This window comes from Dasypus novemcinctus, chromosome 14 (assembly GCF_030445035.2).
Source record: "Dasypus novemcinctus isolate mDasNov1 chromosome 14, mDasNov1.1.hap2, whole genome shotgun sequence".
NCBI classification, from domain to species: Eukaryota; Metazoa; Chordata; class Mammalia; order Cingulata; family Dasypodidae; genus Dasypus; species Dasypus novemcinctus.
The window spans coordinates 612,486-637,035 of record NC_080686.1 but is presented as its reverse complement, the minus strand read 5'-3'; the positions used below and the strand labels follow the sequence as shown (position 1 = coordinate 637,035).

Below are 24,550 nucleotides of genomic sequence, written 5' to 3'. Positions count from 1 at the left end.
GAGCTTCAGTCTTCTGTGATGTAGAAGAATATTTATCTCACAACAGGGGGTGGGGGGTGGGGGGTGGTGGCTGGCAGCTCCTCCCAGGAGGCGTCCCCATTCCTGGCCAGGGGGATCCACGTGGCTGCCAAGCGCTGGCCGGATCTCGGGGGTGGGGAGACCCTCCTCCCAGAGGATGCAGGTAGGGGCCCCGAAGTCTAGTGGGACGGGAGCGTGCAGGAGCTCTACGTGCGCGGGTCCGCCTTGGGCCGTGGCGGGGGTGGGGCTCCTGGCAAGGGCGTGGCGGGCGCTCAGCCCAGCTGCCGGCCGCGCAGAAGCTTTCCCCACCGCTCAGCCCCGCCCCCTGAGGCCCCGCCCAGCACGCGGCGCGCCGGCTGCACCTTTCGGACCCTCAGGGGTTCCAGTCCGGCGGTGTCCTGGTGCTTGGGCCGGGCCGAGGCTCCGCGCCCGGCAGCAAGCGCCGGCCCGGAACCCTCAGGCGGAGCGCACGGTGCCTTCTCAGACGCAGGCCTGCTCCTGGCTCGGAGCTCGGTACGTGTGCGGTACGTGTGCGGGGCGGCGGGGTGGGCCAGGGCGCGGGGCGCGGGGCTGCGGGCGCCGCCGGCAGCGCGGAAAAGCGGGCGAGCGGCGGTCCCCGCGCTGTGCTGAGGATGCGCCTGGCCCACGCGGCCGCCAAAGCTCCCGCTGTGCGGTTGGGGCTGCCTTCACGGGGCCTGCGGGCGGCCGGGGGCCTGGGGCCTGCTTCAGTCTTTGGCATTTTTCCAGACACGGATAACTTGTTTATTCTGTGGAAGTTAGTTGAATGAAATTACCTCCTTAGAGCTGCAGAGCTATTTACGATGTACCACCTTCTCTTATCCAAGCCCCGGTTGATAGGCATTTGTATTTTTTCCCCAGTTTTGACGGCCAGAACTTGCTGTGGGAATCATGGTACAGCAATTTGTCTTGGATAGATATCTCGGAGTGGAACTAGCAACAATGATGTAAGTTTATATATATATATATATTTAAAGATGTATTTATTTATTTAATCCCCCCTCCCCCAGTTGTCTGTTCTCTGTGTCTATTTGCTGCATCTTGTTTCTTTGTCCACTTCTGTTGTCGTCAGTGGGAGGGGAAGTGTGGGTGGCGCCATTCCTGGGCAGGCTGCACTTTCTTTCACCCTGGGCAGCTCTCCTTGTGGGGCGCACTCCTTGCGTGTGGGGCTCCCCTATGCGGGAGACACCCCTGCGTGGCAGGGCACTCCTTGTGCACATCAGCACTGCGCATGGGCCAGCTCCACACGGGTCAAGGAGGCCTGGGGTTTGAACCGCGGACCTCCCATGTGGTAGACAGATGCCCTAACCCCTGGGCCAAGTCCGTTTCCCAGTTTATATTTTTAAGAAACTGACAAAATGTTTCCCAAAGTGGTAGCACCTTTTGGCATTCTAACTAGAAATGTATGAGGGCTCCCGGTTTTCCACATCTTCTTAAACAGTTGGTATTATCTTTCTTGATTTTAGCCATTTTACTATGTCTATATGATGTCATAGCAGATTTTAATTTGTATTTCCCTAGTGCTGAAAAGAATTGAATGTTTCTTCTCCGGTGAAAGTGTTATTTACATAGTTTCCCATTTTTAAGTGCTGTTTGTCATTTTTTTTAACAAATCATTTTTATCTATATGTATCAACAAAGCATACAGTTCACCGCACAACCAGTGGTGTTTGGCAGCATCACATAGTTGTGCATTCATCACCTCCATCATTACTAGAGCATTTTCTTAATTTGAATAATAATTTAAAAAGTAAATCCATCACTTCTCCATCTGTGCTTCCTGCTGTTCACAGCTCCCCTTTTTGGCTATTCTTGCACAGATACTTTTATTTCCCCTCTGTAAATTGATTTACATTTACATTTTATGTAAATGGAATCATACAATATGTTATATAATATATTTAGTTCATAGCGATCCTCTATTTATTGTATTTATCCTTTTGTGTCTGGTTTGCTTCACTCAACATAATGTCCTCCAGGTTCATTGATGTTGTCAAATGTTTTAGGACTTCTTTTTTTTTTTTAAGATTTATTTTTTATTTATTATTCTTCCCTTCCACACCCCACCCCCAGTTGCCTGCTCTCTGTGTCCATTTGCTGTGTGTTCTTCTTGTTTCCACTGGTACTCTTGTCAGCAACACCCAGAATCTGTGCCTCATTTTGTTGCATCATCTTGTTCTGTCAGCTCTCCATGTGTGTGGCACCACTCCTGGGCAGGCTGCACTTTCTTTTGTGCTGGGTGGCTCTCCTCATGGGGTGCACTCCTTGCACGTGGGGCTCCCTTATGCGGGGGACACCCCTGCGTGCCACAGCACTCCTTGGGAAAATCAGCACTGTGTATGGGTCAGTTCATCACATGGATCAGGAGGCCCTGGGTTTGAACCTTGGACCTTCTATGTGGTAGGCAGATGCCCTATCTGTCTGGCCAAATCCGCTTGCCCATTTCTTCTTAAGTACTGCATAATATTCCATTGTGGGAATATACCACTGTTTGTTTATCCATTTGTCAGTTGATGGACACCTGGGTTCTTTCCAGCTTTTGACATTGTGACTAGCACTGCTATGAACATGAGTGTGCAGATGTGTATTTGTATCACTGCTTTCAATTCTGGGTGTAGACCCATAGTGATAGTGCTGAGTCACTGGCATTTTTATTTATTCATTTCTCTCCCCTCATCCCCGCCCTGCCCCAGTTGTCTGCTGTGTCTATTTGCTGCATAGTCTTCTTTGTCCACGTCTGTTGTCAGCGGCACGGGAATCTGTGTTTCTTTTTGTTGCATCATCTTGTTGTGTCAGATCTCCATGTGTGCAGCACCATTCTTAGGCAGGCTGCACTTTCTTTTGCACTGGGCAGCTCTTCTTCCGGGGTGCACTCCCTGCACATGGGGCTCCCCTATGTGGGGGACACCCCTGCGTGGCAGGGCATTCCTTGTGTGCATCAGCACTGCACATGGGCCAGCTCCACATGGGTCGAGGAGGCCCGGGGTTTGAACCACAGAACTCCCATGTGGTAGATGGATGCCCTAACCACTAGGCCAAGTCCACTGCTCTATATTCAACTTCTTTAGGAACTGCCCAACAGTTCTCCACAGGAGCTGTACCATTCTGCATTCCCACCAATTGTGAGTAAGAGTTCCTATCTCTCCACATCCTCTCCAACATTTGTAGTTCTCTGACTTTTTAATTGTGGCCATTCTGATAGGTGTGAAAAGATATCTCTTAGGTATGATTTGCATTTCCCTAATCATTACTCATATTGAACATTTTTTCACATGTTTTCTTGCCATTTGTATTTCTTCTTTGGACAAATATCTATTCATGTCTTTTGCATTTAATTGAGTCTTTTTTTATTTTTGAGTTGTAACATCTCTTTACATATCATGGATCTTAATCCCTTATTGGACATGTGATTTCCAAGTATTTCCTTCTGCTGAGGCAGCTGCCTTTTCACCCTTTTGACAAAGTCCTGTGAGGTGTACACGTGTTTCATTTTGAGGAGGTCCCATTTATCCATTTTTTCTTTTGTTTTGTGTGCTTTGGATGTAAGGTCCAAGAAACCACCATGTAGCACAAGGTCTTTAAGATGTTTCCCTACATTTTCTTCAAGCAGTTTTATGGTGCTTTCATATCTAGGTCTCTGATCCATTTTCAGTTGATTCTTGTATGGGATGTAAGATAGGGGTTCCATTCCATTTTTTTGGTTATAGATATCCAGGTCTCCCAGCACCATTTATTTATTTATTTATTTATTTTTCCTGTGTGCATTTTTTATTTTTTTATTTTTTTTATTATTTTTTTATTTTTATTTTTTTTAATTTTTTTATTTTTTATTGACTTTGTAATAATATTACATTAAAAATATATATGTGAGGTCCCATTCAACCCCACCCCCCCACCCCCCCTCTCCCCCCCCCAACAACACTCGTTCCCATCATCATGACACATCCATTGGATTTGGTAAGTACATCTTTGGGCACCTCTGCACCTCATATACATTGGTTCACATCATGGCCCATACTCTCCTCTATTCCATCAAGTGGGCCCTGTGAGGATTTACAATGTCCGGTGATTACCTCTGAAGCACCATCCAGGGCAGCTCCGTGTCCCGAAGACGCCTCCACCTCTCATCTCTTCCTGCCTTTCCCCATACCCTTTGTCCATTATGTCCACTTTTCCCAATCCAATGCCACCTCTTCTATGTGGACATTGGATTGGTTGTGTCCATTGCACCTCTATGTCAAGAGGAGGGTCAGATTCCACCTGGATGCTGGATGCAATCCTCCCATTTTCAGTTGTAATCACTCTAGGCTCCATGGTGTGGTGGTTGTCCTTCTTCAACTCCATCTTAGCTGAGTGTGGTAAGTCCAATAAATCAGATTGTAGGTGCTGGAGTCTGTTGAGGCTCAGGATCTGGCTATCACATTGTCAGTCCAGAGATTCAAATCCCCTAAATATATCTTAAACCCCAACATTAACTGCACCTCCAGCACATTAGCATGAAAGTCTTATGAAGGGAGATCCCATCTGAGTCCAGATTCATCACACATAAACACCATTTCCAAAGAGGGGCCATCTGCCCTGGTAGTTAACCCAGCACCATTTATTGAAGGGACTTTTTCCCCATTAACATGGACTTGGTGGGTGTCTGAAAAACTAGTTGACCATGGAGGTGGGGGGTTATTTCTGGACTCTAAATTCTATTATACTGATCAATGAGTCTCTCTTTATGCCAGTGCCATGCTGTTTTGGCCACTGTAGCTTTGTAATATGTTTCAAGGTCTGGCATTGAAATTCCTCCCATGTTGCTCTTCTTAAAAAAGAAGCGCGCATGCTTTTGGTTACTTGAGTGCATTTTCCCTTCCAAATGAATTTGGTAATTGCCTTTTCTATTTCTGTCAAGTAGGCTGTTGGAATTTTTATTGGTATTACAATGAGTCTATAAATCAGTTTAGGTTGTATTGACATCTTCATGATATTTAGTCTTAGAGTACATGAACACAGAATGTCATTCCATTTGTTTAGGGCATTTTAAATTTCTTTTACCACTGTTTTGTAGTTTTCTGCATCTAGGTCCTGTACTTCTTTGACTAAGTTGATGCCTACATATTGAGTCTTTTTGTTGCTATTGTAAATGGAATTTCCCCCTGATTTCTCCTCTGATTATGCAGTACTACTGTACAAGAACTGTGATTTCTGCATGTGGATCTTGTATTCTGCCACTTTGCTGAACTCATTTCTTATGTCAAGTAGCTTTGTTGTAGACATTTCAGAATTTCCTAAACATAGGATCATGTCATCTGCTGATAGTGCAAGTTTTATGTCCCCTTTTCCTATTTGGATGCCTTTAATTTTTTTTCTTCTCTAATTACTCTAGCTAGAACTTGTAGTACAATGTTGAATAGCAATGATGATAGTAGGCATCCTTGTCTTTTTTTTTTTTTAAAGATTTATTTATTTATTTAATTTCCCCCCCTCCCATGGTTGTCTGTTCTTGGTGTCTATTTGTTGCGTCTTGTTTCTTTGTCTGCTTTTGTTTCTTTGTCTGCTTCTGTTGTCATCAGCGGCACAGGAAGTGTGGGCGGTGCCATTCCTGGGCAGGCTGCTCTTTCTTTTCACGCTGGGCAGCTTTCCTCACGGGTGCACTCCTTGTGCGTGGGGGCTCCCCCACGCGGGGGACACCCTTGCGTGGCACGGCACTCCTTGCGCGCATCAGCGCTGCACATGGCCAGCTCCACACGGGTCGAGGAGGCCCGGGGTTTGAACCGCGGACCTCCCATATGGTAGACGGACGCCCTAACCACTGGGCCAAAGTCCGTTTCCCAGCATCCTTGTCTTGTTCCTGATCTTAGATGGAAAGCTTTCAACCTTTCCCCACTGAGTACAATGTTGGCTGTGGGTTTTTCATATATGCCTTTTATCATATTGTGGCATTTTCCTTCTATTCATACCTTTTGAAGTGTTTTTTTTTACCAAGAAAGAATGCTGGATTCTGTCAAATGCCTTTTCTGTGTCTATTGTGATCACCATGTGTTTTTTCCCTTCAATTTTTTTTTTTTAAATTTAATTCCCCTCCCCTCTCCCGGTTGTCTGTTTTCTGTGTCTTTTTGCTGCGTCTTGTTTCTTGGTCCGCTTCTGTTGTCAGGGGCACGGGAAGTGTGGGCGGCGCCATTCCTGGGCAGGCTGCACCCTCCTCCGCGCTGGGCGGCTCTCCTTACGGGGCGCACTCCTTGCGCGGAGGACACCCCCACGCGGGGGACACCCCTGCATGGCATGGCACTCTCCGCGCGCATCAGCACCACGCATGGGCCAGCCCCACACGGGTCAAGGAGGCCCGGGGTTTGAACCGCGGACCTCCCATGTGGTAGACGGACGCCCTAACCACTGGGCCAAAGTCCGTTTTCCCCTTCAATTTTTTTTAATGTGGTGTATTATGTTGATGGTTTTTTTTTTATGTTGAGCTAACCTTGCAATCAGGAACAAATCCCCCTTGGTCGTGATGTGTAAGTCTTCAATAATGCTGCTGGATTCAATTTGTCAATATTTTGTTGAGAATTTTTGCATCTCTGTGTTCATTGAAGAGATTGGTCTGTACTTTTCTTTCCGTGTAGTGTCTTTATCTGGCTTTGGTGTTAGGGAGATGTTGGCTTCATAAAAAGAGTGGGGTAATTTTCCCTCCTCTTCATCATGTTGGAAGAGTTTAAACAGGATTGTTGTTAATTCTTTTTGAAATGTTTGGTTGAATTTATCTCTGAAGTCATCTGGCCCTGAGCTTTTCCTTGTTGGGAGGTGTTTGATGATGGATTCAGTCTCTTTAAATATGGTTGGTTTGTTAATTCTTGTATTTCTTGTAGTGTCAGTGTAGGTTGGTTGTGCCTTTCTAGGAATTTGCCCATTTCTAGGTTGTCATTGTTGGCATACAGTTTCTCATAATATCGTCTTTTGATTCTTTTTATTTCTGTGGGGTCAGTCATTACTTCCCTCCTTTCATTTCTGATTGTATTTATTTGCCTATTTTTCTTCTTTGTTAATCTTGCTAGCAATTTGTCAATTTTACTGATCTTCTCAAAGGACCAACTTTTGGTTTTGATTTTATCTATTTTTTTTGTTGTTGTTGTTCTCAATTTCATTTATTTCTGCTCTAATCTTTATTATTTCTTTCCTTTTGTTTTCTTTGAGGATTGGTTTGCTGTTCTTTTTCCAATTTCTCTAGGTGTTCAGTTAAGTCTTTGAGTTTAGCGCTTTCTTCTTTTTTAATATAGGTGTTTAGGGCTATAAATTTCCCTCTCCAGACTGGCTTTGCTGTATCCCTTAAGTTTTCATAATTTGTGTTCTCATTTTCATTTGTCTATACATTTACTGATTTCACTTGCAATTTCTTCTTTGATCTACTGATCATTTAAGAGTGTGTTGTTTAGACTCCACACAGTTGCAAAGTTACCTTTTTCCTGTCTATTCTTGATTTCCAATTTCATTCCATTATGATCTAAGAAGGTGCTTTGTATAATTTCAGTCTTTTCATATGTATTGAGACCTACAGTGTGCCCTACATGTGGTGTATCCTGGTGAAGGGTCCATGGGCACGTGAGAAGAATGTATAACCTGCTGGATTTGGATGCAGCATTCTGTGTGTCATTACGTCTAACTCATTTATTGTTAAGTTCTCTGTTTCCTTGTTGATCTTCTGTCCAGTTGTTCTGTCTCATAATGTGAGTGGTGTATTAGAGTCTCCAGTGATTATTGTACAGATGCTTGTTTCTCCCTTCAGTTTTGACAGAGTTTGTCTTATGTATTTTGGGGCACCATGGTTAGGTGCATAAATATATCTTCCTGGTGGGTTGTCCTTTTAATTAATATATAATGGCCTTCTCTGACTCATAACTTTTTTTCACTTCAAGTCTGCTTTGTCCAATAATAGTATAGCTGTCCCTGCTCTTTTTTGGTTACTATTTGCATGGAGTACCTTTTTCCAACTTTTTACTTATAGCTGGTTTGTATCTGTGAGTCAAAGGTGAGTTTCTTGTAAGCAGCATATGGATGGCGTATGTGTTTATTATCCATCCTGTCAATCTATATCTTTTGTTTGGTGCATTTAATCCATTAACAATCAATGATAGGACTGTAAATGCATTGTTTACTTCCTACATTTTATTCTTTGGTTTTCATGTGTCATGTCATATTTTGGTGTCTTTTTTCTCTTGGTTATCCTTTCTGCTCTTCTTTTTTCCCTACTCTCCTCCAGGCCTTTCTCTTCTTTTTCTTTCAGGCTCTATGGCTTCCTTATTATTTCCTGCAATTTGGATTCTCTTTTACAAACTCTCTTAGTTTCTGTTTGTGGATATTTTATACTCACCTTCATATTTGGAGGACAGTTTTGCTGGATGCAGAATTCTTGGCTGGTAGTTTTTCTCTTTCAGTCTCCTTATTGCATCATACCACTCTCTTCTTACCTCCATGGTTTCTGATGAGAAATCCATACTATTACTGGGCATCCCTTGTATATGTTGATTTGCTTGCCTTACTGCTCTCAGAATTTTCTCTTTATCTTTGACTTTTGACATTCTGAATAATATATCTTTTGGAGTATGTCTATTTGGATTTATTCTGATTAGGATAAGGTGGGCTTCTTAGACATGCAGGGTCATTCCTTTTGTGAGCATTGGGAAATTTTTACTATTCCCTTAAATATTATTTCTAATCCTTTTCCCTTCTCTTCTCTTTCTGGAACTCCCATGACATGTATGCTGTTGTCCGTTTTCTGTTGTCATTCATCTCCCTGAGCCTCTGCTCAATTTTTTTCCCCATTTTTTTCCTCCCTCTGTTCTTTTCTCTCTTCAGTTTCAGCTGTTCTGTCTTTGGTATCACTTATACTTTCTTCTGTCCTTTCAAGTCTGCCTGAAATTGTTGTAGACCTTTAATGTGTTTTTGATGTCACCTATCGTGTCTTTCATTCCCATGAGCTCTGTTGCTTTTCTGTTCCACATTTCAAATTCTGTTTTTTGCTTGCTCAACGTCTTCTTGATGTCATTCATCCCTTTAGCCATATTGTCCTTCAACTCATGAATTTAATTTTGGAAATTGGTACACATCTTATTAATTAGTTCTCTCAAATCCTGCATCTCTTCTGGGACTTTGATATATTCCTTTTCCTGGGTTATGTCTTCCATTTTCTTCTTCTGGCTCATAAATTTTTGCTGATTCTAGGCACCTGATTAGTATGTAGTTTACTCAGATGCTCAATTTCTTTGTCTTTTGTTGGGATTTAGTGGCAGGAGGCTGTGTGTTACTGTTGCTCTTTGATTCTTGATTCAACCTGGATCATTAGGCTTGTCCCTGTTAGTTGCTCAAAGGTGTGCTCTGCACCCAGTAATGGGTTGCAGACCTACTTCCTAGGGCCTTGGGAGGAAAGCTATAAAGGTCAGAAAATGCCTCATTTATTTTTTATTTTCTCATATGTACTACCTATTTCTGCCAACAGATGGCACTCTTTGACAGTCCTCTCAGTTCAATGCATGTTTAGAGTGTTTTTGCTGTAACACAGCCTGGATCAATCTGAAAGGGTCCTACCTGGAGCCTAAGAGCCTTGTAATTTGAACTTTCTTATAAAAAAAGTCTCTAGCCTTCTCTGGCAGCCCCCTCCCATTTTCTGGGTAAGAAATAATTCCACTCCCTTCTCCATCTTCAACAATCAGTCCCTGTTCATAGAGGAGATTGAGAGGGTCAGATTTCTTTACTCTCTTGCAGCCTCCTAAGGCAAACAATGGCAAGGCCTCCCTGGCCTGGAAGGGCCTGTGGGACACAACAGACCAAATTTGTGGGTCAAAACCCGAGTCAGCCTTAGATCTTGTCCCTCTCTTCCCTGTTTTCTGGGAAGGTACATCCTCAACAATCAGTGCCAGCTATAAGAGAGGGAGATTGAGAATGTTGGATTTCTCCAGTCCTGTTTAGTGTCCCAAGGTAGCCTGGAAGGGCTGGTGGGACACAGCAGACCAGAACTGTGGGTCAGAAGCTATCAGCCTTAGGCAGTGCCCCTCTCTCTCCTCTTTCTGGGGATGGTAGATCCCTGGATACTCCTTTGTAGTCAGCTCAGAGGCCTTTGTGTCCTTTTAAATTTATTTTTAAAAGATCCTTAGATTACATAAAATGTTACATTAAAAAATATGAGAGATTCCCATATGCCCTACTCCTTACACCTCCCACTGTTCCCAACATTATCAACTTCTTGCACTAGTGTGCCACAGTTCATTACAATTGATGAACAGATTTTGATGCATTGCAACTAAGCATGGGTTATAGTTTACATTGTAGTTTATACTCTCTCACACTCAATTCTGTAGGCTATGGCAGAATATATAATGGTCTGTGTATTAATCAGGGAAAGGGGTACTGATGTAAAATACCAGAAATTGTTTTTTTTAACAAAGGGTATTTATTTGGGGTAGGAGCTTATAGATAGCAGACCATAAAGCATAAATTACTTCCCTCACCAAAATCTATTTTCACGTGTTGGAGCAAGATGGCTGCTGACATCTGCAAGGGTTCAGGCTTCCTGTGTTTCTTCCCTTGCAGGGTATTGCTTCTCTCTGGGTTCAGGGTTCCTTGCTTCCCAGGGCTCCAGCTTCAGCATCAAACTGCAACATCGAAACTACAACATTAAGAATGCTTAACTCTGTCCTTTGCCTTGCCTTTTATCTGTGTGTCCCTGCTGATCAAAGGGTGGGGACTCAATGCCCTTATGGCACAAGTGCCATAATTACCTAATCAAGTAAACCTATGAATCCAACATAATTTAATATGCCCCCCCAAAAAAGATCAGTTTCCATACATAATCTGATATTTCTTTTTGGAATTCATCCATAATATCAAAATGCTACAGCCTGTATCTGTCATTGCAATGTCATTCAGGTCTATTCCAAGTCCTGAAAATGCCCCCATATTATACCTCTTTTTCCCTCTCCCTGACTTCAGCACCACCAGTGGCCATTGTCTCCACATCAATGAATAGTTTTTCCACTGATAGAACCACAGTACATCTATAGTAGAACACCAGTAAGTCCACACTAATCTATATTTTATTCCCCAATCCTGAGGATTCTGGAATGGTGATGCCTGCTCTACCTGAGAGGTGACTTTGAACTCATTTGGCTAATAGATGAGACTTTCTTGCTTGCAGTTGTTGACTTTCTCAGTTCCTTGGTATGGTGGTTGTCCATCCTCACCTCCTTGTTAGTTGTCCTGGGTGAGGCCAATGAACTGGAGAGTAGGTGTTACACCTCCACTGAGTCTCAGGGCCCAGCTGAACATGAACCATCCAGAAATTCAAGTCTTTTGGATGTACACCTACCAATTCCAGCATCAACTATAAGTTCAAATAAAAGAGATAAAAGAGGCATGTGTAGAGAAACACATTTGAGTCCAACTCTGTCACACTTGGGAGCACAAACTCCAAAGGAGGACCCAGTGGCCAGGCATCAATCTCTGGAGCTATCTGCCCTGAACATATGAGCTGGGTATCTCTGGATCCTTCAAGTGTCCCACTATTTGTGGTAACATCTGCTTCAGCAGTCTATGACATCCTGCAGAGACATTTTAAGTGTAAATCTCTGATGGCTTCCTGGCTTACTTTGAAGTCTCTTAGCTATATAAACTCATGTATCTTTACCTTTCCCTCCCTTTAGTTCAGTGTCCAGTCTCATTCCTGGGAGTCATGTCCCACATTGGGGGAGAAAGTAATGCATTTATATGAGTTTGGCTTAGGGAGAGGGCACATTTGAGTAACATGGAGGCTCTCAGGAAATAACTCTTAGGTATCCTACATCACTAGGCTAAGTTACAAATTTAAGAGCAAAAAGTACATAAGCATAGTTATCAATCTCAAGGGTATATCAATAGGCCATCCTTTTTCACTAGTCCTTGCTCCTTGGGGGATTGTTGCTGTAGCATTAGAGAATGTGGCAGAGCTCCCAAGGATAGGACTTCAATATTCTTTCAGTTATTGTGTGAATCTCTACCCACTGTGGCAATGCCCCATGAACATTTGAACATATTTATATACCTTGTATATATCCCCACATGAACTTCCTTCCATATATCCCCCATCACAGACACCCCACACCAGTGGTCCTCCCCTACCATAGGTGTAACCCTTTTGTTATCTAAAACTTCTTCAAAAATGAAGCCAAGAATATTTTCAAATTCACTTAATAGGAAAATGAAATAATAACGAAAGGTTTAAACATCATAAGTAAAATACATAACAATTTAAGAAAACAAAAACTAAAATAGGGTTAAAAAAGGGGTATTTAGAAAATGAAAAATAGTTAAAAAATTAAGTTTTGCCTTTCATCACTGTAATATATGTTATCCTATATGTACAGTTACATTTTCTTCCATTACTTCCCCAGTATTTTACCTTTTTCATTTTGTCTTCAAAGCAGTTTTAGGTCATGTAAAGTCATACAGAATATAGGGGACTCCCATATACCCAACATCCCCCCCCCCTTTTTCACCTTTCCTTTTTAAGAAACTTTTTTACATATGGATGGTACATTTGTTGCAACTGATGTACAAATATTAAAACATAGCTGCAAACTATGGTCAGTGGTTTCTATTATGGTTTACATTTTAGACCATATACCTTTATGCATTTTTGATGAAACTTAACATGGCCTATATCCATCATTGCAAGATCATACAGAACACTTCCTTTGCCCCCTAAATACCTACTCTTCCATTGATCCCTTTCCTCCCTCTCCCTCCCCTCAGGACCCACTGTGCCCACAAGGCTTCACTCTTTGAAGGACAAGATTTGTAATTCTTGCAACAATGCTGATGGCTTGACACAGTAGTCTGTCCTCCCCTATTAGGAACCACCCATACTCTCCAGAGACACACTCCCCTGTGTTTGAGAACATATCAAGACTCCCCTGTATGGGAGTTTAACTCCTTTCCACTCATTATGTGGGTCTCCCCCACTGATCCAACACACTATGACAAAAGCATCACTTGCACCTTCTCTAGAAGACTACTCAGGTATGCCCTGTTCTAAATGTACCTCTGTCCAGCACCCTAAACCAGTAGCCCTTCCTTGTCATATTGCCAAAACAATTTTCTCAGCATTGTAGTCTCAACCACATACCTGCCAATCCCCAGTGTTCACCTGCTACCTTCCCCAACCCTTCCCCCATTTCCATGGACCATCCAACCCATCCTCCTTACCCTAGCTCCCTGTCAAGCTTGTACCACCCAACCCAATAGTATCCCTACACCCCTGTCATATCCCTTTACTGCACAACTACTCACACCTTATCATAGATTTCACCCCTATGGGCATTGGGTCACAATCTTCTCCCTTTCTATTTCCTGTAAACCTATCTTCCAGACTCTAGCTCCCTGAGTTGGCTCACTTAACTTAATTCTTATCAAAGAGGTCATGTAATATTTGTCCTTCAATGCCTGGCTTGCTTCATTCAACATAAGGCCCTTCAGATTCATTCATGTTATCCCATGTGTTGTACTGTATTCCTTCTTACAGTTGAATAATATTCCATTGTATGTATAGACTACATTTTGATTATCCATTCATCTCTTAGTGGGCATTTGGGTTGATTCCAGTTTTGGCAATAGTGAATAATGCTGCTACGAACATTGTTGTGCATAATCAGTTCTTGTCTTTTTTTTTCAGTTCTTCTGGATATATACCCAGCAGTGGAATTGACGGGTCTTATGACAGAACTACAGTTAGTTTTTTGAGGAAATCCCAAACTGTCATCCAAAATGGCTGGGCCATTCTACATTCCCACCAGCAGTACATGAGGGCATCCATTACTCTGCATCCTCTCCAACACCTTAGTCCTCTGATTTCTTTAATGTCCGCCAGTCTGATAGAAGTAAGATGGTATCTCATTGTAGTTTTGATTTGCATTTCCCTAATAGCTAGTGATGTTGAGCCTCTTTTCATATGCTATTTAGCCTTTTTTATTGCTTCTTTGAAGTGTCTGTTCAAATCACTTGTCCATTTTTAAAATGGGTTGTTTGTCTTTTCATTTATTTATTTTATTTTTAAAGATTTATTTAATTCCCCCCTCCCCCGATTATCTGTTCTCTGTGTCTATTTGCTGCGTCTTGTTTCTTTGTCCGCTTCTGTTGTCGTCAGTGGAATGGGAAGTGTGGATGGCACCATTCCTGAGCAGGCTGCACTTTCTTTCGCGCTGGTTGGCTCTCCTTACAGGGTGCACTCCTTGCGCATGGGGCTCCCCTACACGGGGGACACCCCTGTGTGTGGGGGGGCACTCCTTGCGCACATCAGCACTGTGCATGGGCCAGCTCCACACAGGTCAGGGAGGCCCGGGGTTTGAACCGCGGACCTCCCATATGGTAGACGGACACTCTAACCACTGGGCCAAGTCCCTTTCCCATGTCTTTTTATTTTTGAGATATAGGATTTCTTTACATATGCTGGATATTAGGCTCCTATCAGATATTTGGTTACCAAATACTTTCTACCATTGTCTTTTCACTTTCATCGCAAACTTCTTTCTGGTGCAAATGGTTTTAATTTTGAGGCAGTCCCATTTATCTATTTCTTTCTTTTGCTTCTCATGCTTTGGGTTTGAAGTTCATGAAGACATTTCCTATTACAAGGTCTTATAGAAGCTTCCCTACTTACCTTCCAAGGTCTTTATGGTCTTGGCTCTTATAATTAGATCTTTGATCCATCTTTAGTTAGTTTTTGTATAAGGTGTGAGATGGCTATTCTTTTGGGTATTCATATCCAGTGTCCAAGCACCATTTCTTGAAGAGGCCATTCTCTCCCAGTTGAGTGGGCTTGGTGGCTTTGCTGAGGATCAAATGACTGTACATGCCATGATCTATATCAGAACTCTCAGTTCAGTTCCATTAGTTATTAAGTCTTCTTATGCCAGTACCATGCAATTTTGACCACTGTAGCTTTGTAGTATGCCTTAAAGTCAGGTAGTGTGATTCCTCCAATTTCATTTTACTTTGTCAGTATGTCCTTGAATATTCAGGGACTCTTGCCCTTCCAAATAAATTTCATAGTAAGTCTTTCCAATTCATTAAAAAAACGCTGTGTTTTATTGGGATTGCATTAAATCTGTAGATTAGTTTGGGTAGGACAGACATCTCAATGATATTTAGTCTTCTTATCCATGAGCAGGGAATATTCTTCCATTTATTTAAGTCTTCTTTGATTTTCTTTAACAGTTCTTTGTAGTTGTCTATGTATAAGTCATTTACTTCTTTAGTTAAATTATTTCTAGATATTTGATTTTTTTAAGTTTCTATTGTAAATGGTATTTTTTTTCTTGATTTCCTCATCAGATTGCTCATTATTGGTGTAGAGGAATGCTACTTATTTTTTTGCATTATTCTTATAACCTTTGACTTTACTGAACTCATTTGTAAGTTCTAGAAGCTTTGTTCCTGAGGGCTTTCTCTGTATAGGATCATGTCATCTGTACATAGTGAAACTTTTTTTTTCATAGTGTAACTTTTACTTTAAAAAATATATATATATATATTTATTTATTTCTCTCCTCTTCACCCCCCCAACCCCAGTTGTCTGTTCTCTGTGTCTATTTGCTGCATCGTCTTCTTTGTCCGCTTCTGTTGTTGTCAACGGCATGGGAATCTGTGTTTCTTTTTGTTGTGTCATCTTGTTGTGTCAGCTCTCCGTGTGTGTGGCACCATTCCTGGGCAGGCTGCACTTTCTTTCACGCTGGGTGGCTCTCCATATGGGGCGTACTCCTTGCACGTGGGGCTTCCCTACACCGGGACACCCCTGCATGGCACGGCACTCCTTGCGCGCATCAGCACTGTGCATGGGCCAGCTCCACACGGGTCAAGGAGGCCTGGGGTTTGAACCTCGGATCTCCTATGTGGTAGACAGATGCCCTAACCACTGGGCCAAGTCCACCGCCCCTTTTTACTTCTTCCTTTCCAATTTTGATGCCTTTTAAATCTTTTTCTGGCCTCAGTGCTCATGCAAGTACTTGTAACACAATGTTAAATAAGAGCAGTGACAGTGGACATCCTTCTCTTGTATCCAATCTTAGATGGAAACCTTTTAGGAGTTCATGATTGTCTATGATTTAGCTGTGGGTTTTTCTTGAATACCTTATATTATGTTGAAGAAGTTTCCTTCTATTCCTATCTTTTGGAGTGTTTTAATCAGGAAAGGGTGTGTTTTGTCAACTGCTTTTCCTGCATCTGTAGAGATGATCATGTGTTTCTTTTCCTTGATCTCTTTAGGTGGTATATTTTATTGATTGATTTTCTTATGTTTAATGCTCATTGCATACCCAGGATGAAACCCATTTAGTCATGGTGTGTAATTTGCTTGATGTGTTGTTCAATATGATTGGCAAGTATTTTGTTAAGGATTTTAGCATCTGATTCATTAGAGATTGGTCTGTAATTGTCCTTTCTTGTACCATCTTTGGGTTTAGTATTAGGGTAATGTTGACATCCTAGACTGAGGTAGGTTATGTTCCTTCTACTTCTATTTTTTGGAAGAGTTTAAGCAGGATTGGTGTTAGTTCTTTCTGGAATGTTTGGTAGAATTCACATGTGAAACTGTCTGCTCCTGGGCTCTTCTTAGTTGGGAGGTTTTTGATGACTGATTCTATTTCCTTACCTGTGATTGGTCTATTGAGTTCATTTTTCTTCTTTCACCAGTGTAGGCTACTTGCGTGTTTCTAGGAATTTGCTCATTTCCTCTATATTATTCTTTTTGGTGTATAATTTTTCAAAGTATTCTCTTATGATACACTTTATTTCTGTGGGGTCAGTGGTGATTTCCCTTTCCTCATTTCTTATTTTATATATTTGCATCTTCCTTTTTTTTTCTTTGTTAGTGTATCTAAGGGTTTGTCAATTTTATTGATCTCTAAGAACCAGCTTTTGGCTTTATTTTTTCTAGTCTTTTCTAATTTTCTATTTCATTTAGTTCTTCACTAATCTTTGTTATTTCCTCCATTGTACTTCCTTTGGGGTTAGCTTGTTGTTCTTTTTCTAGTTCCTCCAGGTGTGCAGTTAGGTCTTTGATTTTAGCACTTTCTTCTTTTTCAGATCAGCATTTATGGCTGTGAATTTTCCTCTCAGTACAGCTTTGCTGCATCCCATAGGTTATGCTATGTTGTGTTATTTTTTCATTCATTTCAAGGTAATTACTGATTTCTTTGCAAATTTCTCTTTGACCCACTGATTGTCTAAGAGTATATTGTTTAACTTCTATGTCTTTGTGCCTAATCTGCTTCTCTGCCCCTTGCTGATTTCCAGTTTCAGTCCTTTGTGATCAGATAAGCTACTTTGTGTAATTTTAGTCTTTCCAAATTCATTGAGAGCTGTTCTGTGGCCTACAATATGGTCTATCCTGGAGAATGATCCATGTGCTCTCAGAAAGATTGTATATTGCACAGAATTTGAGTGTATTATGTGTTTGCCAATTAGGTCCAGGTCCTCTAATGTATTATTTAGGGTCTTTGCTTCTTTATTGATTCTCATTGAGATATTCTGCCTAATGGTGATAATGGTGTATTAAAATTCCCCAGAGTAATTATAGAGGCATGTATATCCCCACTTAGTTATTTCCCTTGTTTGTCTCATGTATTTTGAGATTCCCGGGTTTGGTGCATAAATATTTATGATTGTTCTTTCTTCTCAATAGATTTCTCCTTTTTTAAATATATAGTGTCTTTTTTTGTCTCTTATAATAGTTTTGCATTTAAAGTGTATTTTGTGTGTTTTTAGTATAGCTACTCTAACCCTCTTCTGATTATTGTTTGCATGTAAAATTGCTTTCCATCCTTTCACTTTGTCTCCTTGCATCCCTGGGTCCTTGATGAGTTTATTGTAGACAGCATATGGATGGTTCATATTTCCTTATCCATTCTGCCAATCTGTGTGTCTTGACTGAAGAGTTTAAGCCTGTAACATTCAATGTTATTACTGTCAGTGAATTACTTATATTAGCCATATTTTTTTAGACTTATATATGCCATATGTTGTTTTTATTTCACTTCTTATCTTTTTATTCTTACAGTCTCCTCCACCTCTCTCCTTTTTTCCCTTTCATCCTAAAGAACTCCCTTTAGTATTTCTTTTTTTTAAGATTTATTTTTTATTTTCTTTCTCTCCCCTTTCCCCCCAATCCCCACATTGTCTGCTCTCTGTATCCATTTGCTGTGTGTTCTTCTTTGTCTGCTTCTGTTGTTGTCAGTGGCATGGGAATCTGTGTTTCTTTTCATTGAATCATCTTGTGTCAGTTCTCTGTGTGTGCAGCACCATTCTTGGGGAGGCTTCACTTTCTTTTGCACTGGGTGGCTCTCCTTATGGGTGCACTCCTTGTGCCTGGGGCTCCCCTATGTGGGGGACACCCCTGTGTGGCACAGCACTCCTTGTGCGCATCAGCACTGCATGTGGGTCAGCTCCACACAGGTCAAGGAGACCCAGGGTTTGAACCATGGACCTCCCATATAGTAGATGGACACCTTATCCCCTAGGCCAAGTCCACTTCCCTCCATTTAGTATTTCTTGAATGGCAGGTTTCTTATTGACAAATGCTGTTAATTTCTCATTATCTGTTAATATATTGAAGTCTTCATTTTTTGAATGCCAGATTTTCTGGATACAGAATTTTTGGCAGGAAGTTTTTTCTTTTAGCACCTTAACTCTGTCATACCACTGCTTTCTTGCCTACATGGTTTCAGATGGGAAATCAGCACTTAATCTTTTTGAGCTTCCCTTGTATGTGATGGATCTCTTTTCCCTTGCTACTTTCAGTATTCTCTTTGTCATGAGCTTTGGACAATTTGACAAGTATATGTCTTGGGCAGAGGTGTTGGGATTTATACTTTTTGGGTTGTGCTGTACTTCCTGGACATGTACATCCCTTTCCCTCAGTAAGGTTGGGAAGTTTTCAGCCATCATTTCCTCCAGCACTCCTTCTGTCCCCTTTTCCTTCTCTTTTCCCTATGGGATGCCTACAGTGCATATGTTTCTGCAATTCAAATCCTTAAGTCCCTGCTGGATTTTTTGTCTTTTCATCCTTTTGTTTTGCTATTTGATTTCAGATGTACTGCCTTCCTCATCATTGAGTCTTTCCTCTGTCTGTTCACATCTGCTGTTTTGTGCTTTCAGTGTATTTTTGATTTCCTGCATTGTGCCATTAATCACCATCATATCCATTATCTTTTTATGTATGTATGTTTTCAATTTCTTCAGTATATTCTCCCAGTGTCTTTTTTTAAGATTTATTTTTTATTTATTTTTCTCCCCTTCCTCCCCTCCCCCCGTTGTCTCCTCTCTGTGTCCATTTGCTTTGTGTTCTTCTGTGTCCACTTGTATTCTTGTCAGTGGCACCAGCAATCTGTGTCTTTTCATTGCATCGTCTTGCTGCATTACCTCTCCATGTGTGTGGCACCACCCTGGGTGTGCTGCACTTTTTTGCACTGGGCAGCTCTCCTTATGGGGTGCACTCCTTTTGCATGGGGCTCCCCTATGCAGGGGACACTCCTGCATGGCACAGCACTCATTGCACACATCAGCACCGCACATGGGCCAGCTCATCCCATGGGTCAGGAGGCCCTGGGTTTGAAATTTGGACCTCCCATGTAGTAGGCAGATGCTGTATCTGTTGAGCCAAATCCACTTCCCCCTGTTTCTTTTTAATATCCTCAATCTCTTCCTTCACTTCTTTAAGTTGACTCATGATATTTGGACATCTTTGATTAGTTCCATGTTCTATATTTCCTCCTTTTTTTCAATTTGTTCGTTAGCCTGGGCCATGTCTTCCTGTTTCTTAGTATGGGCCATACTTTTTTGTTGGTGTCTAGGCATGTGTTTATCTTGATGGGTTTATTCAGTTGGTTAGCTTCTCTTTCTGCTCTAGTGTTTTATTTTGTTATTGTTTTTGCATGTTCTAAGTTTTCACTTTGATACTTCATTCGTCTTATTGTATTTCCTTGTCTGTGTTGTCTTGAAAAAAAATATGACCAGAGGAAAGGAAAGAGATAATAAGAGGAAAAGAATAATAATAGCAGTAATAATAATAAAAGGTAGAATAGGGGTCATACAAGACCTAGGAAAATAAATACTCCACATGAATGAAAAATCTTAAGGACAGTGGAATAAGTTTTAAAAAGTGGAATAAAAAAATGAAATGAGAAAAAATAGAGAAAAAGAATGAATTAAAAGCCTGGAATGATGAGTAGAGAGGTGAAAAAGAAATAAAAATTTTTTTAAAATTGAAGACCAAGCAAAATAGGCAAGGTGCATGAAAAAGAACAGAAAACAGAAGATAGATAAATGAAGGAAAGAAAAGAAATTATGTAGGTAGAAAAAAATCAGTAAAAGTAAAATTGGGGGGACAAAGAGAGGGGAACACCACAAAAAACAAAACAAAACAGCAGCAATGACAACAACAAAACAACTGAGGAAAGACAGCCTTCTCTTTAGGCCCCTAAGGAGCTTCTCAGGCTGCTGGTGTTCATCATTCACCCTGCAGCCTACCTTCTGCAGGCAGGTGATGGACCCAGTTTTAGTGATTAAAATTTAAAAAGTTAAAATAAAGAAGGGGGACTTTTTTAAAGCAAAGAAATAACAGGTCCAAGAGCACTTAAATCAGAAAGAGTGCCAGCATATTCCTTGTTATAAATTGCTAGCTGATGCCTGATAACCAGTTGGGTCACACCTTAGACCAGGGGTCTCATAAATGCAAGGCAGAACTCCCTCCACTGAGCTAAATTGTCTCCTTAAGTTCATGGGTCTTTAGAGAGCTAGGTGCCACCTTCCCCAGGTGTTTGTAGACTTCTGTACTTGCTAGAGTCCTGCTGATAGGCGGTTGTGGCCAGCCCCTCTCTAGTCTATTGGCTTTCTCTCCCCAGGAGGGCATCTGGGTGTGACAGCCTTCCTGAGGGGATCCCACCTCCCCTCTCCCAGGCAGATTTGGGTTTCTTCCAAGATTCCAAGGGGCCTGAGCTGGCCAAACTCACCACAAAGAAACCACTGTGCATCATCTGCCAGACCCCTCTTCCTCCCAGGGAACACCCCTTCCCAGTCCCTTGGCAGCAGCAAGCCAGGGGCCATGTGGCTACTTGCCGGGATTGTGGGGTACATGTGCAATTCCCAGCCACAGGGATGAGCAACTCCTGGTTTTCTTCTTTATCTTTCCAGTACCTTCCAGATGACTCAGAGCACCTTCCTGTTCTATAAATATCCAGAGCCCCTCCTTTAGATAGGTACCTGCCTTCTGGGTGCTTTTTTTTGTAGGCTTGTAAGTCTCTACCTACCTTCTTCATCCCTTTTCCTGGCAGTCCTCAAGGCTGTTTTTTGGGGGGAAGTGGGTTTGGCCCAATGAATAGGGTATCCACCTACCACATGGGAGGTCCACTGTTCAAACCCCAAGCCTCCTTGCCCCATGTGGATCTGGTCCATGCACAGTGCTGATGCACATAGGGAGTGCTGTGCAATGCAGGGGTGTTCCCTAAGTAGGGGAGCCCCACGTGGAGGGAGTGTGCCCCATAAGGAGAGCCACCCAGCACAAAAGAAAGTGCAGCCTGCACACACGGAGAGCTGACACAACAAGATGATGCAATAAAAAAGAGACAGATTCCTGGTGCTGCTGCTAAGAATAGAAGAGGTCACAGAACACACAGCGAATGGACACAGCAGACAAATGGGGGCTGGGGAGGGGAGAGGAAAAAAAATCTTTTTTTTTTTAGTTGTTTTTTGATGTTTGGTCCTCTAGAATATCCTCCCAGTTGTCTCTATTCCCTTGGCAAAAAAATGCTAGACCCATAGGAAAGGAAAGAGGTAAGAATAATAGTAATAATAATGCAAAAAATTTAAAGAGGAACTGCATAAGAGCTAGGAAACTAAGGAATATAAGTAAAAAACCATAAAAAATACAAAGGAATAAGAATAAAAAGAGTTGGAATAGAAAAAATTAAACAAGAATGAAAATAGAAAAAAATAGAATGAATTAAAATGCCAAGCGCATCAGAAGACCGTAGAAGGAAAGAGAGAAAATGAAAAAATGAAGACCAAAGAAGAACTGGTAGAATGAAAGAAAAGCAACAGAAATCAGAAGGCAGAAAAACAAAAGGAAGAGAAATAAAATAGGTTGAAAAATAAGTTTAGAAAAAGGAACAAGGAACAAAGAAAACAAAAGAGTAACAAAGAAGCCACCCTGGAAGAGCAGCCTTCCCTCTTAGGCCCCCAGAGACCTCATAGGCTGCTGGTGTTCATCAGTCAGTCACGTACAGCCTGCCTTCCACAGGTGATGCATCCAGTTTTACCAAGTGAAATAAAGGACAAAGAAAAAAATCCAAGAAACGGTTAAAAAAACAATAGAATCTCAGCCTTATGTCCCTATCATGAGGTGCTCGCTGTGTGCCTACTCTCTCTGGATCCCTTCACTCAGGAGGTAGGTACCAGGGCTCCAACCAGGCACCTACATGCAAGGCAGGGGCTTCCCTCTTGTGCTGCAGCAGCTCTATGAGCTAAACAGGCTTTTGGAAGCTTGTCTGGTTCTTCCTGGCCCTGTTTCCCTTAAGAGTTGGACTTTCTAACAGCTTTCAGGGGCTGGGCTAGTTGGGTGCCCATCCCTGCCCCTCCTTGATCAAGTTCCTCTCTCCAAGGGTGGCTGGGTGTGACAGCCTGCCTAAGCAGATTCCCCCTCCACTCTCCCCAGGGCCACCTCAGTGCTGGCTGACATCCTCCCTGAGATTAAAAGGGGGCTGAGGTTTCCAAACCCACAGAAGAGAAACCACTGCCCACCCTGCAGCAAACCTGCTTCTTCCCAGGGAATGCTCCCTCCCCCTCAGCTGGCCTTTGAGGGCCAGGGGGTCCATGGAGGCTATTTGCCTTGAGGGTGGGGCTTGCCCACCACCTTTTCCAACCACAGGGGTTAGCACCTCACGGTTTTCCTTTGAGCTCTTTATCTCTTTGTCCACCTCCCTCCTGAATGATGCCTGCTGCCTCCTGTTCCTTGGATTCCCAAAACAGCTCACTCAAGTTAGGCCCCTGCCCCCTCTCTCCCATTTTTTTTTCAAAAGAGATGAGCAGTACCCACTTCCATCGACACCATTTTCCAGATTAGTGCATCTACAAATTTTTAATCTGCTCAGTGAGTGAAAGGAAAACATGAGAATTATGTCTCCCCACGTAGAGAAAATCAATAAAGGGCTAGAAAGTATAAATTTAGTGGAAATAGAAATTCTGGAGTTGAAAAGTAGAATGATGTGAGAACTTCTCTAGAGGTGGTCAACAACAGGTGTTTCCCTGACTAAAGAGCTAAACAATTCCCTCAGCAGCCTGGAGTGTGCACCTTCCTATTTCAGTCCTTCCTCTCCCAGATCATGTGCACTTCAGAAGATGTAGCAGTGAGACCTTCTAGTTTTCTTATTAATTTTACTGGTCACTAGTGATGTTGAGTGAATTTTCATACCCTTGCTCATGCTTAACTCACTGCAGATCCTGTGATTTAGCATATAAAGAGGAGGGGACTTGGTCAATTATTGTGTTTTCAGAGACCTCTATTTCCTTCTGAGAACCAAAAACTGCACCCAGCCTGAATGAAAATACGCCAGTGGAGACACAGCTCTGTACTCAGACATATTCCACATCCTTGCCTCTGAGTCCCCATGAAATTTACAGGAAAATTTTGTCCTCCATTAACAGGGAGAATTAGGACTCAAATTTCTGTGAACCCCAATATCCCTCAGAGAATCCCACATATTCCTACCCAAGTCAACCAGATCTCAATGAAAGCCCTCCTCATATTATATAAATTAGTCTATCACAGTCTCACAAGGGAGAAAGGTGATTGTTTTCTCTATTAAAGATACTTATTGAAGCCATTTAAATTGGAGAATTGGTTTTTCCATTTCTGTAAACAAAAATGGCTGCTGGGATTTTTATAACTATTATATTGAATCTGTAGTTCCCTGTGGGTAGTATTGATATTAGAACAATACAGTCTTATCATTGTTGAAACAATGGGTGTCTTGCCATATGTTTAGGTCTTCTTTAGTTTCATTCAGTTGTTTGCTAGTGTTCATGTGTTTTATCCTTTCATTAAATTCATTTTAGCTATTTTATTTGTTAGCAGCTAATTGAATGGACTTTTTTTTTTGCTGTGCTGTTTAAATGAAAGTGACTTTTGTGCCTTTATCTCCTACTATGCAAGTTTGCTTAATGCCTTTATTGTTGCATTAGTATTGTTGTGGCTTCTTTGGAATTGTGTATTTAAAGGAGTATGTCATCTATAGGGATAGCTTTCCTTCTTCCATTCCAGTATGGATGACTTTATTTCTTTTTCTTACCCAATTGCTCTGGCTAGTACAATGTTGAAAAGCAGTGATGAAAGTGTGTTAACTTATCTTGTTCATGAACTCTTGGGAAATATCTTCAGTATTTCACTATTGAGTGTAATGTTAGCCATGGAGTTTTAAAATGCAGCTGTGAACAGAGTAGAATGACTTTCACAAATGAC

The 24,550-nt window shown here is 41.9% G+C and overlaps 1 long non-coding RNA gene across 1 annotated transcript in view; it reads left to right on the top strand.

Annotated features, from left to right (window-relative positions):
- The first annotated feature begins 451 nt into the window (after positions 1-451).
- The window catches only part of LOC131273223 (uncharacterized), a 45,529-nt gene continuing 21,430 nt past the window's right edge, over positions 452-24,550 (top strand). Inside the window, exons 1-2 of the long non-coding RNA XR_009180348.2 lie at positions 452-531; positions 898-983. This is a non-coding gene — a long non-coding RNA (uncharacterized lncRNA). The remainder of the gene's footprint in view (positions 532-897; positions 984-24,550) is intronic.